General features: G+C 39.1%; 1 long non-coding RNA gene across 1 annotated transcript in view; it reads right to left on the bottom strand.

Annotated features, from left to right (window-relative positions):
* Window positions 1-14,882, bottom strand: part of LOC148429459 (uncharacterized) — a 35,922-nt gene extending 21,040 nt beyond the window's left edge. Inside the window, exons 1-2 of the long non-coding RNA XR_015866873.1 lie at window positions 14,234-14,882; window positions 2,712-2,801 (exon numbers count right to left, since the gene is read on the bottom strand). This is a non-coding gene — a long non-coding RNA (uncharacterized LOC148429459). The remainder of the gene's footprint in view (window positions 1-2,711; window positions 2,802-14,233) is intronic.
* Window positions 14,883-14,952: the final 70 nt, after the last annotated feature.

Raw genomic sequence — 14,952 nt, 5'->3', positions numbered from 1 at the left:
CTGCTTACATACTGTATATGTCTGTGGTTGAGCTGGCAAAAATAGATAGATGTGGTTATCTAAACCTCAGCGAATGTTTGTGTAGATATGAAGCTGAAGACTGCATTTCTTTAATTTTAAGCTTGATATTATATCCATTTGAGATAAATAGGCAAATTATAGAATTGATCTACAATATCAACACATAAGACATTTCTAATGAAACTCTCTTGTTGTAAGACATGTTGTAAGACTCACAAGAATGAAGGTGTATTATTAATAATAAATGTTGGGACATTTAGGCTATTTGGGACAAATAGCCTCTGCTCATTATGAATAGCTGAAAATAGGTTTGTTTTTTTCAGTAAATATTCATAGAAAGAGACAAGATGCCAGTCAAAGAAAAATAAAAAATACAAGCAATTTTTCACTTGAATGATTGACTGTAAAAATCAAGATTTTTATTTGCATCGCTTTTGTGCTCCGTATTTTACTTGGGTGGTGCTCTCAACATATTGCATCATCCTAACGTGCACATTGCACACACAATAGAGGCAGCTTTAATATTCAAGCATTTTCTGCATCTAGGAGTTCACAGCTACATAGTGAATAACAGAGTGAAAATTGTAGATTATTTAAATATTGGAGACGTTTGGGAATTATATTGGCAATGTTCTTTACACATAAAGCAGATTTGTCCTACACTTTGTGTACAAAGTCGCTGGCATCTTCCTCTGCATGTACAAACTCCTCCCCCTTCGCTATTGTTTGCTGCGCGTGATTTGCATTCATTTGCATGATTTCACAATGTGCATATCCTTTGTTCTATTTATGTGGTGATGCACAAGAAAACCCCCTGCGTTTTTAGACAGTCGCCTGCTTGGATTTTAAGAGTGTTTTTTTAACTGCTGTTTGTGTCTGCTTTAATTGAGCATTTTTCACTAAAACTACACTTGTAAGCTCATTGAAAAATCACAAATATAGTGAATAGGATGGGTGGAGGGGATGGATGTGGGTGCGTTTGTGCAACTTTCTCCACATGTAAATTGACATTGTGTTATAGCTAAGAGGCAAAAGTGTTGGCAGCATGTTCATGGCTGAAGCATGAAAGATGGACTTACCTGACATAGAAATAGGAGAACTAAGACATTTATACCAAAAATTTGCTGTTGTGTGTTTTCATAAATATGCAGGGTTTTTTTGCATTGCATTTATTAGCTTTTAGAATGACTTAATAGTCGTCATTATGGATATAAGATTTGGGTTGTACTAAGACCTATTCTGTACTTGGGTTCTGACCATTAAGGTCTACTACATGCTGGCTTTATTTGTTCTCTGATGTTGTTTATCTTACCACAAATAGTAGCAAATATTAAATAAATATCCTGGTCCTTTGATAATGATGGTAATGGTTAGCAATTATTTAGGGAAAGAAAAATGTCTACTAGGTGCACATGTTTTTGTGTGACTTAAATTAATGTCTTTTTTTTTAATTGCGTCTCAGATTATATTACCTTTTTGAATACTTGCTTCAACAATGTTTATGCAGGTAAAAATAGTTTCAACGGTTACAAATAACCAACATAACTATAATGATCTAGCCTGAATTAAAAAAACAAACAACAACAAATACAGGCCAATTTTTGCTTATACAAGTCAAATACTGTAATATCGATGAATGGATTTGTCTCCAACAGACCCTTGTTCTAGTCCTATCAATGTCTTTGGAATTCTGGAATTCAACAATATTTTCAATATATGTGAAAAGGACGTCTTGTCCATCACACTGAGGCCCGTCCATGTTGACAAACTAACTCTTTTCTGGAGGAATATCAACTTTAGATTACCAGATGGATGAAAGTGTTAAAAAAAAAAAATCTGACATACTTGGCTTGTTAATGTTGATTTTGAAGATAAACATGGCATCAATATGCAGTGGAGTTATACACTATATCATTACTATTGATTTAGTACCTCTCAACTATTGTATATATTTCAAACTCTTGGTGCAAAAATTTTTGATACAGCTCTTGTGTTGTAATAATTTAAACTGTACCTGATATTATGACCTGTGAGTGACCCGGTTTCTTACTTTGTTGTTTTGATCATAGCCCATGACTAATTTCACTTGAACACAATCTAGACTTCTCAAAGGTTCAATTCAAAAATGCAATGACATTAGCCATCGCTACGAGTGAATGAACATTTCTTGTCTGACCAGGTGGACTTATTAAAGTGATTTGTCTCTCATCAGAAGCATCAAATTTAACTTGTGATAATGACGGACTCACCTAATTGAAAACCAAGTACGTCCTCCACGGGACATAAATGAGAGCAATTAGTGTTACCGCATGGACTTCCACAGCCGGAAGAAATGTTTTTAAATTACTTCTGCACAATTGTATTGGTGCGTGTGTGTTACTACTGTGATGATCGTGTGTATGTGTAAATGCGACTCTCAAAAGTGACAAAAAATGGGAATTCACTCATTCCTTTCTAGAACCGCTTTTCCTCATTAGGTATACACAAATATTTTCACTGTTATAGTTGTGTCATTGTGCTTTTTTGTGTGAACTCTACAGGGGGAATGTAATGTCCTATTATGAGCAGTCCTATAAACTAGTTAACCAGATAATTATGATTTGTTTAAATGTTTCTTCAGTACTGTCAACATTTACAATTTGGGAACATAATCAAAGCATACAGTCATTGAGTTTACAGTTTTGTCTTACCTCAGGCAGGTACGGTGAAAAGAAAATCCCATACATCACGTCATTGTCCTCCTGCCGTATTGTGTCTTCTGCAGCTACATTTCTTCATCACTGCAGCAAAGAAACAATAGGATTTTTAAAGGGATTCAATTTTTGCAACAAGGTGCAAATGGTCATATTGTTTTTAAGGTAATTGGAAGATGTGATGTAGAAGGATTTGGAGTTTCAAAACAATAAAGGTACAACTTTGTCCATATGACCTATTTTTTGACCTAATTGCACATTTAGCCCATGATCAATCTTTATTGTAGTCACAAAAAAATAGAGATGGCGGAAACAAAAGAAGCAATGCTAAATGCTAACCCACCTCATGTTATATAATTGCCTTAGCATTGTGATATATGTACCTTCATCATTTTACAAACTTTTACTAATGCTATGTAAACACATGCTAAGGTTAACACTAACATCCTGGCTTGTCCACTACATTTTGTAGATTACAGGAGTGGCACAGCAATACGAAAAAAAAAAAAAAAAAAAAAGACTTCCGGCCAGTGTGCCAACATGGTTATGTCGATGCAGATTGACAATAATTTTTGTATAGTCAGATTGAGTGTAGATGTGGCTAGCAGTCATTGAAAAAAAATCTTTACCATGTCTATTTGGTATTTTTTATTTTTGGTAAAATACTATTTGTAGGGATTTTATAATGTATTTATGTTTTGATGTTGATTTAGCAATTACGTGCAGAAAATAATGTATTTGTGACTTCCCTTGTGTTAATTTGAAGCGCCTGTAATATTATGCACACACACATTCACACACGCACACACATAACAATAACACTATATACACTTTGGTTGAATTATACTTTATTGATGTTTTAGATCCTCAAATACAAACATCTCAACAAGTAAATTGCAAATTGTGATGAGACGAACAGACAGACATCTTTATCTGAAACGGCCCCAGCGGAATGTTCTACTTATGGGCCGACCTCTCAGTGTGCGTGCGTATGTGTGTGTGTGTGTGTGTGTGTTTGTGTGTAGCCCTACGGCATCGTTTTGGGGGCACCATTCTGCACTCACGCCCTTCCCTCCCCTGAAATTTTTCTCCATTTGTTCTCTTTGCGGCTTGTATGACATGTTTCATCCCATCTCGCAGCGTTCCTCCTTTTGTGCACCTTATTCACTGCTTAGCCAGTGTTATCTATTGAGGTGGTGCCGACTGGCCCTCTGTCGAGTCAGTCGACGACTCCGAGAAATCACCAGCGCGATGATGCAAACTGTGAAATTTGCAGCCATGTTATTGTTAATGTCTCCTAAACATATAGAATTGGAATCTAAACTAAGTATAAACACCTGCAGAGACTATTATTATTTAAATGGAAGGTGGCCTCCAGTCCTTCATTACTCATCTAAGTCTAGGTCTGCTTTGACACCCCTCCCCCCCTCCTGTGCTGCCAGTCTCATTTCCGTCCTAGTAACAATCCATTAGCAAGCGCTAGGCTCAAAAAACAAGCAGCCGTTTAATTATTGTCTCTGTTGGCAGCACGCCTGTACCACTCATCATTATGGTGGTGGTGGTGGTGGTGGTGGCAGTGGCGGAGAGGGGGTCACACTAATAATGTGCATGCAAAACATGACAACATGCGCACGCGATCATACACTGCGATTCACTCAATCATCTATGCAAAGGTCTAAAGAAAAGGTGACATTAACGGAAAGCTTCAATCCTATGAAAAAAATAAAATAAAATCTATATCTATATGTATCTATCTATATCTAAATATATATATATATATATATATATATATATATATATATATATATATATATATATATATATATATATATATATATATATATATATATATATATATATATATATATATATATATATATATATATATATATATATATATAGGCCTTGTGTTTATGTGCATGTGTGTGACTGCATAAAAGGCGCAATTCATGTAGAATAATTTCCTGCATATTCTTCTTCATACGTTGCCTTAGGAGCACTTCAAGATGAAAGAAAATGCTAATGCTGGGGCTGTATCTCGCTCAACAATGTGTTTGTGCCATTTCTATGTATGCTTGTGTGTGTGCGTTGTGCCAAAGCAAGCACTTTTATGATAATTAACAGATAGGGGAGGTCGGCCTCTGTGCATGTGTTTTGTGTGTGTGTGTGTGTGTGTGTGTGTGTGTGTGTGTATATGTGTGTTGCAGAGTAAAAGGGTGAGTGGTTTACATGTTTTTATAATAATGTTGCTCTATTGTTTTCTTTGCTCGATAGTTTCCTCCTTTATAACATAGAGAATTTATTTTTCATGAAAATACATATTGGTAAAAACATACACACATACACACACACACGCACACAGTACATACCGTTCTAATTGAAAGCTGAATTGTTTTCACTAATCATAGCCTGCTTTGCGCATTTTGGCCTGATAAAATAAACCTGGAAAATATCTGTTTGAGAAAGAAATGAACCGGCTCCTTCAAATCCCACGGAAAGAGTGCTTAGCATAGCAAGCCGTGGCTAATAAATGGCGTGTACGCGAAACGCTGGCATCTTGCAGGTGACAGTAATCGGGGACATTTATCCATGCAAATGAAATGCTCAGCGTGCATAACGGCCGACCGCCGTAATTGAATATGCGACTTTTCAGGCCTCCGCCTCACTGTCAATAGGAAATGTGTACGCCCGAATGTGTATGCAAGCGCGTGGTTAAGCCAGCGGACATTTTAGGTCTAGCCTCTTTGCGAGTGCTAGTGCCAAACGCCTTAAGATGGTGGCACCTTGAGGCGGCGCGTAGAGAAAGCCAAGCTCCTCCTTCACAGTTCCCATTGCTTCCTTCCTCCAGTCGACTCTGCACGACAACACAGGACAGGCCCCCTTCTATCCCAACCCCGAGCCCTGCGTTATAAATATTTAATTCACAGCTCTCTAATAAGGATATTAAGGCGAGTACATCCCTGCCCGGGCGTATATGCATGACTCCTCTCTCATCAAATTTACATAAAAGGGCCAGATGCTAATGCGAGCGTAGCAACTCCTGCTCACTATTCTATAAGCACTGCTACTGGCCCTCCAGTCCAAGCACCCGTATAATTTAAATGGTGAACACCATCATATATTTTTCAAATGCTTTGCTGCATGCCAAATGTAACCAGGCCTCTATATCCCATGCTTCACAGACAGCGCCTTTTCACTTGTGTCAGTGCAGCATTTATTATGCTTCTGTCAGAGCCCTTCGTCAACCAAGATGCAATACAAACAAGGCTTAACGTTTTTCACCTCGTTTTTTTTTTTTTTTTATCCACATTTCCAAATGTTGAATCCTGATATTCAACGATTTACAAATTCTCACATATCAATTGTAGGCATGCATAGAGCATGGTGAGAGCATTCACTAAAAAGCGTTTGGAAAACGTATGCGCTACTGTTTTGCAATTAGTCGAGGATGAATAATGCAGCGACACAAAATATATTATTTACACCCTTTCATCTGCAAGGACGATTGAAAGCACATTTCATGGCGCAATTATACTAATTTATTTATACGCCATAGTATTTGCATAATCAAAAGTCAGTGGAGCACAGACATCCAAGAAGCCATGCATGGCAGCCAGCTTTAGAGCTAAGGGTAAAAATAGCATTTTTATGCACACGATGCGATTGTGCACCACTTTTTTTATGCACCCCGTTTTTTTTTCAGTACCAGTCAGTATAGGCAGAGTTTTAGACCGTTTTATATTGTGTTTTATTAATTGTATGGTGTGAGTCTAATGCCCTGACTAGTCAAGATAATGAAGACATTTACTAGATTTATTTTGAAAAGAGACTAGTGAAATGCTACTTGATATAGGGGCCTCAAGAGATTTTAAAAAATGAGGGATTAATTAAGATCTTTATATAATTCATCTAATTGATTTTTAAACTGAACTGCACTATTTAGCATTGTGTTATTGTGGCAGATCAAAAGATCAATATAGTTTTCCACGCTGTACTGCAGTTTGGTTATTGTGGCTCCTCTCTACGGATTTTAATTTTGACCTTTTTTTTAATGACGGGATAACTGTTTTTTTTTCCTCTCTCTTTTAAGTTGAACCTTTAAACAAAACATAGTATATATATATATATATATATATATCTATATATATATATATATATATATATATATATATATATATATATATATATATATATATATATATATATATATATATATATATATATATATAGTATATATATACTATATATATATATATATATATATATATATATATATATATATATATATATATATATATATATATATATATATATATATATATATATATATATATATATATATATATATTTTTTTTTTTTTTTTTTTTTTTTTTGTATTTATCTTTTGCAGGTTTACCACACTTTTTTTCTTAGTCCCTTTCATCCTTCAAGATCATTTTGGCAAAAAATAAACACAATAACTTTTAACGTTTAACGTTTAAAAAATAATTAAAAAAAAAAAAAACTTCCATCCTGTCCTTCACAAACTTGCTCATACATACAAAGAGCTTTGCTATGGCTTGCAACAATAACATCTTTGTTGCTGTCGTTAGCTATGGCTGCAGTCACAGGTGGGTGTTTTGCATTTATGTGATAGGCTAAACTCGAGCTTCTTTTGTGGTGCCATTTGAATTGTTTTTTAAGTTAAATTGACCAATTGTCGCATACTCTTCCGTTTTCTCCCTCCCACCGACAAAAGGAGCCTATCAGGTTATGCCAAACACAACGACAGCCAATCAGTATCCACTTCAGGGTGTGATTGACCTTTGTTTTCCAACATCCACACATCGCAATAACAAGTAACACAATGCATAGAAATGTATCTAATCAACATACAGAAACCATAAAATTAGAGAATAAATATTAGAATAATGTGAGTAATAAATATTTATGGTTTAATTTTGATTCAAAAAAATTGTTCTGTTAATCTGACCTAAATGCAATACAGTATGTTCTGTACTTTTTCATTCTTAAAACCTTTTTTTCTGCATAGAGTGAAGTATGATAGAGTGTGGATTAGTTAAAAAAAAAAAGGAATTTTCCTCTGCCATTGTTGTAGATAGTCAGGATGACAGCATTTACTATGTCTCATAAGGACACTACTCCGATTATAAAAAAAAATACCTGAGGCTTGAGCTTTGAAAACTAAATCAGACATTTTAACTTTCATTCATTTAAATTATTGTACACCTCCTAAATTGAGATGATTTTGTCGGAAGAGAGTTTAGTCGGTTCATTTTGCGAATATTCCACCACGCAAAAATTCAACCTAATGACATGCAAATAAGTGTGAAATAGATCTTTGGCAATAAAGAGATGCAAAGACTAATACGTCTGCCACGCACAGCCATGCAATCATCAGGAGGGGAGGTTCGTCCGGCATGGCAGAGCACAGCATGCCCGCTGCTTGCAACAAGACGCTCAAGTGGCCATGCATGATGTCATTAAAAAGGGCCCGAACACGGCAGCATTCCTCACTGGATTATTGCAAAGTATGACACCCGCATACGACAATGTGAGCAGTCAGTCAGAGCCATTTCTATTGGTAGTGAAACCATGAGATGCCTTTTGTGTGAGTACTGTATAGGACAAGAAGCTGAGAATGTCAAGGCCTTAACTTATTGCAAAAGCCGAAGATAATAGGTAAATATGACAAATGTGTCTCCCCATTCAGACAATGGGGAGGAGATGGCATTCCGGTTGGATGCCGACAACATTCAACGCACATACACGCACACAGACCAGGAACCTGGCCTGCATTGGCAGGGGCTGATGCTGCCATGCGCACGGTGATCTCACCTACCGTTGCCGTGGCGACACCAACCAGAGGGAAAAGCCTCATTGTGTGTACGCATGCGTATGCGCGACTGTGATTGTGACAGACGCCTGAGCTGGAGGAAGACAAGGAGGATGAGGAGGGCCTGCCGGAATTCACGTTGTGCCTGGCTTGTTTAAGGTTTATGCCTCATTCACTTACTAGCCTTTTTCGAGGGGAAGCAAGCAGGCCGTTCAATTATTAGGGCTGTAAATTCAAGATGGCGCTTCCAATAAAAGAGCAGGCCAGTGCTTTTAATAGTGCTTGGAGTCGCTGCATATGGCTGATAGAAGAAGGAAGCATGACAACGAGTTTTGCAAAATGACAAAGATGAACAGGAAGCGCATGCGGACATGGGCAAAGTTCTGCCACTAGACATGCACTTACCCTTTTTTTCCTCCACCAGACAGGCAAAGTAAAGCCCCCTTACTAGCAGCTGCTATTGTTGAATTCTATTAGTGATGAAGAGCTAACTCAGACTATAGGGGTCATCTGCTCATCAATGGGTGGTGGTGGCCTAGGCTCGCTCTGCAGCCATGAATGCACTGAATTCATTAGCCCTGGTGCACAGATGGTGTCTGGCTGCCTGTCTCAAGTTCAAGTTCATGTCCAGGAGACACACACACGCACACACGCGCAGACACACACGGGCTTCACACGCAGATAGATAGAAAGCCAGCGAGAGAGACCAAGCTTAAGGCCAGACAGACAGACGTTGCTGAACGAGACACGGCTATTGTTCCCTTTCATCAACGGGATGAAGATTCATTCTCTAAAGAGCCCTGGGTCAGCTAACCCTGTATGTAGACCGACAGGCAAATGTAGGCAAAATTGCAAAAAAGTTGATCTGAATGGCTGCGTCAAAATTAAGATTATATTTTTGAAAGTTTTTGTCAAAGAAACTTTTCCTTCCATGCCAACTTAAAAAAAAAAAATACAAAAACATTGCAAAGGGATCCCATAATAAGTAACAAGCCATCAGCCAGATATCGGCTATTCATATTCTCAGTGAAAGAACTCAACCAAGGCTGTTCCACATTATGTCAAAGCTGCTTGTGTTCACAATGCAGAGTGAGCACATACAAGCTTTGAATGTAAAACACGCTGATTTTCTGGTGGATGAAAATTAAAAACACCTTCCGTGGTCACCGTGGTTTTTTTTTACCACTCAAATCTTGTGAAAGTTAATGAGTGCAATGATCTGAATGGGAAAGGGCGACATGGAGAAGCATGTTAGCCAAATTCATAAATATAGGCAAACAATGCAGGGCATATCCAGCAAAGCAGAAGGATTCGTATATATGTAGCATGCTTTTAGTGAGAAAACAATGAAAACATTTTATTCGAAAATTTAGAAGAAGGTTTATAAATAGGAAAAAAGTTTGAGTTTAAAAAAACAAGTGAGACTAATTGATGAAAGATACTCGAAGGATGCAGAGCAAGTCTGATCATCCAAGTGTGTTAGACAGGATGCTGCTCCCTCCTGGTAGCAACAGACCTCACCATTCAATTAATTTCTTGACAACGGGGATGATTCCAGAATTTTTACTGGCTTTAAATTAAATATGCAGTACACACAGCATGCAATGTTGGTGTTTTTTGTTGTTGTTTTTTTTTTTTGTTGTTGTCTGATAATAAAGTGAAATCATTTCAGTATTGTGAAGGAGAATGCATTTGCATGCCACATACAGCGAGAATACAAGTGCTCTAGCTAGCAGTGGGCTGACATGTAGAGGGACAATTACAACTTCCACTACCCAACAAACACACACACACACACACACTTGCACACAATTTAAACACTAGTCCCTTTCATAAAGCTATGCTTGACCTTAACCAGTGATGTTAACACGTGTTTACTTGTAACTGCTCAGGCCAACTTCCTCAGGCGAACAATTAACTTTTTTTCAAAGACTTTTGGGGATGGTATACAAACATGTCAGTGAAGATTTAATTCAGAAAATTGATTAAATGTTTTTAAGGCTAAATATGATGCACTTGTACCATACAAAGACTCAGGTTGTTGGAGGAATCAAAATTGAGTCTTGAAAAAGTGTGTTAGCCTAGTTATAATTCAATCTCTATGACAACTTGCCATTGTACATCTATGTAAGATGTCCACAGATATATGAGCCAACAATGACTGAGAAAAGAAGTTAGTTCAACGGTGTCATGATCTCTGAAGGGACCAAATCTCTCCTATGAAGTGTTTAGTCACCTTGTTTCGTTACAAATGAGAAAAAATATATTTTTAAAAAACCATCAATATTGTGCATTGTCATTGTATGTGAATCAAATGATGATTATTTTTATAGCTCTATATTGACTCGCATTTGAATGTGCGGATGTACTGTACATAATATGCACAACACATCATGATGTGCCTGAAATTAGTTGGCCCCCAAAAGACCAAGTTGCAATTCCAACAATGCACGTCAGCCCATTCAAGCTACATAGTGTACCTAAATGCCTATGTGGCTAAGTGCAGTTTGATGAAGTGGGGCCGTATGCAGCACAATCCTTTCAAAATCACTAAGACTATAACTAAGATAATTGCCATGTCATTATGCATACAACTGGCACAGACATGAGGCGCTCAAAGACCGTTAGTCTACTCCACGTTCCCCTCTTTCTTTGGGGATGCAGATGAGTAGGGTGCACTTGACATCTTTTCATGACAACTCCCCCTGCATTTACCCCCCCCCCTCACAATCCAAGCCCACAGCCCTGTCGTATTGGGCCTGGTCATGGCATTGCCACTTGCCCCCAGTGAGCGTGGGAATGGGATCGTCCAGCCGTTCACATCTCCTGCACTGCGGTTAACGGAATCAATTAAGCTCGCCCGACCCCCCCCCCCCCCCCCCCCAAAAAAAAAAAAAACACAGCCACTCTCCCCCACTTCTGCCACCACCCTCCTCCGCACACCCCCAGACCCCTATCCCTCCTAACCCTCAACTCTGCACTTTCTGTCAGCCCTCCCATACATCCTAATTATTAGGTTCTTTTTTTGGGATGCCAGCGCCGTTTCCCGGCCTGACTAGAACATGTCGAAATACACATGCACACTAAATGTCACTATTTGGACCTAAATTCTCCCCTGTATAATCTAACCAGCAGGAATGAATATTAACCACGGATAGCTGATCTATGAGAAAGTTTGGTGTGTGCATACAGTAGTACACTGTATATAGAAGACTTCATACATCACAAAGTTATCAGCAAATGACAATTTGATGAAATATATAGAATTCTACATATGTCAAGTTCAGGAAAATTGAGAGGAAAATAATAAACGGTGAATGTCTTCGATGAATCTGGAAGTGGTTTTTACTTTCGGTTATCTAGCTTTATGACGAGCAGAACACTCATACAGCTAGATAACCAAAGATAACAACACACTTCCTAATCTTCTGCAATAATCCACATGCACCCCTTTGCTTCTTGTCTCCAACTTTTCATCAAATACATTTATGATATCCTTTCATTGCTGGTCACAACATAGGATGACAAAAAAAAATCATCCATGGCAAAACGGTGAGAAAAAAGGAAACATAATCCCAATGTTAAAGTTACATTCACTTGACATGAGGCAATATGAGTGAGTTGAAGCAGGCCGTCTATAGAGTGCAGTCGTCCTTGCACAGGGGCCCTCATCTGCATTGCAAATAAGGCTGAATCCCACAAAAGACTCGTTCGCCTCTTCTAAATCGTCGTGGAGCTGCCATAGATATCCTGTGAGGCCGGAGGAGAAGCACCACGCAGGGATGGTGTGGAATGGGGGGTGGGGTTGGGGGGGGGGGGGGGGGGGGGTCCGGCTTCCCAGTGGAAAGTGCAACAACAGTGCAAGGAAATAAGTAAGCAAATGTTTCGGATTATGAAATCGGGAGCTTGCTTTTGAGAGTCATTTTGTCCGTGCACCTCCAACGTCAAGGAAAGCCAGTGAGCCGATGCCTCGTAGCCTCGCAGCCCGAGGGTCCCATGTGCAGGCGGCGCGCACGTTCCTTCTTGCTCTGCAAGCGGTGTGGAAGTAAAGGGGGCATCCCCAGAGCTTGTTGGGGAGGCTGGGCAAAATATGGACCAAACCAGGGAGGTCAAAGGCCTCGGACCGCGAGCATGTAAATACGATGATGTCATGGAAAAAAAAAAGCCAAATCACACCCCCACCTCCTTCTCATCCTCAGCCTCTTCCCTCCTTAATCCGCGCACACGTCCGCGCTGGAGGGAAAACGTCCGCCTTGTGCGGCGAGGAGCGCCGTGCACGTCGTTTTCTCAGCAAGGAAATGCTTTTTCCCCCCCTCTTTATTTTACCTCAAGCAGAGACGGACTGAATTTCGTTCGAATGGAAGATGCGTGCTAAGAAAAGCGACTATCCGAGCGGAGAGAAATGTAACAATGTAGGCTGCCTTTACAAAAACAATACGCTTTCGCTTGCTGTATCATGCGTCAAAATCCTGAAAGAGTCCCCCCTTTTTTGCGCATCCGCGGCGTGGATTACAACCGCACCTTCACTTCCTTAAACGTGCCCGTGTAGCTCGTTTCCCCACCATGCACATTCAGAAGTGTAAGTAGTTGGCTGGACATCTCAGACCATATGCGCAAAACACGACTATTTTTGCGCATGGGCACGCCGCTTTTTCCTTCAATTCAAATCTCTCTCAATCCAGTATAAACCAATCAAATAATGTCAATTTGTGAGTGACAAACGGATTCATTTGTCAATCACGCCATCCAAGAGGTACCCGCTCTCGTCAGGACCGGAGGTAGGCGGAGCTAAATCGGCAGGTGTAAAATTGAGCCGAAAGAGACCTATGCACATTATCTGCGTTAATGAAATGTTACAGGTTTTAAACAACACAATGTCGCTTGTGTTGGGATTTTCGCATACATGCATTATATTGCACTATGAGGCATCTTCTACATTTTGCCTACATAGCATGAATGCGTCAAAAGCGCCAATGCATGTACTTATTTAGTGTCATTTTCTTGTTATTTTAAAGTTGATTTAACACCTCTATACGCCGTTTTCAGAATGTAAATTATAAAGCTCATATTAAGGCCACCTCATTAAGGCTTCACAATGGGCCTCCGACGAGAGCGCACACGCACGTGCACCAACAGAGGTCACGTCATCTTATGCACGATGAAGAAAAGTGTAATACAACTCGTTCATTAATTTTGAGGAATAAAAAGATAGGTATAGAATAGGCAACTTTATACGCAAATGGCAATTTTCTAGGTGATATTAGATTAAGAACCAGCAATAGGAATTACGTAATACGTGTGACGTTAAAGTGCAACTTCAAGGTTTTTTTTCTGATAAGGATCTTAATAGTTTGATCCATATCCATCACCAAATATAGGATTTTTTACATTTAGCTACACATAGCAGCCATCTGTAATGAAATGTATGAAGGGAGTAATTTCTTTTTTGTTGTTAAAATGTCAAGCGCTATGGAAAATGATCATTTCCGCACAAAATCAAAACAGAAAATAGTTTGTATCTGAAAGTGGGTCAAAATGACATTTATAACCACAATTTTTACATTTTCACCCGAAACCAATACAAAACAACGCGAGCACCTCACATTGTATATGTTTTCAGACAACTAGCATTCTGGAACTTTTCTATTCTCATCAACAAGGTTTAAAAGTTGTAATTACTTACTACAGAGGCGAGTCAAATGATGTGAGAGGTCCGTTGTGTCTCGCGGTCATACGTTGTCCCCTCAAATATCCTGTTCAAAATATTAAGAAAAAAAGAAAGCTTGGGTGGGGTGGGGGCACACCGTGCACTTTGTAGAATAACCTGCATTTGATGCATGCTGCAGCCGCTCTGAGCACAGTGTGATCATATCCCAAGCACATGATAGACGGAGCTGGGGGTGGGGGTGAGAAAGGGAGGGGGTGGAAAAGGGAAGAGATAGGGTGGGGGTGCAGGAGACAACTTTCCCATCCTGCCACTAAATAGAAAAAGTGCGTGCAAAGTTTTCAGTCAGTTGGTCTGGGGACGAGGGTGATGATGATGACGGTCGGGGGGGTAAGTCCATCCTTCTGTGTTAGAACGTGCTCAGAAATCCTAACGAGTGCCTCCAAGTTCTTTTGTACAAAAAAAGTGCCTTATGTTCCCCTTACCACTGCACCACAGATACAAAGAGTATATATGAAGGGGAAGTATTAATATAACAAAACGTCTTTATAAACCTTGGCATTCAGTTTGTTTGGGAAAAAAAAAAACTAAACTATTTTGATCATTAGTTTCCTCCAATCGTTTTAAACAAATACATATCACCTGAGTATTAGTAACTGTCAGGTGGCAATCCTATCATGGACATAATGGAAGACCTCCCTGTCTAATTGATTCAGGCTGTACTTAGGTTGCGCGTG

The sequence above is a fragment of the Hippichthys cyanospilos genome, chromosome 1, assembly GCF_059441005.1.
Source record: "Hippichthys cyanospilos isolate Australia breed blue-spotted pipefish chromosome 1, RoL_Hcya_1.0, whole genome shotgun sequence".
NCBI classification, from domain to species: Eukaryota; Metazoa; Chordata; class Actinopteri; order Syngnathiformes; family Syngnathidae; genus Hippichthys; species Hippichthys cyanospilos.
Note: the sequence above shows the minus strand (reverse complement) of the source record. Positions and strands in the feature narration are given on the sequence as shown.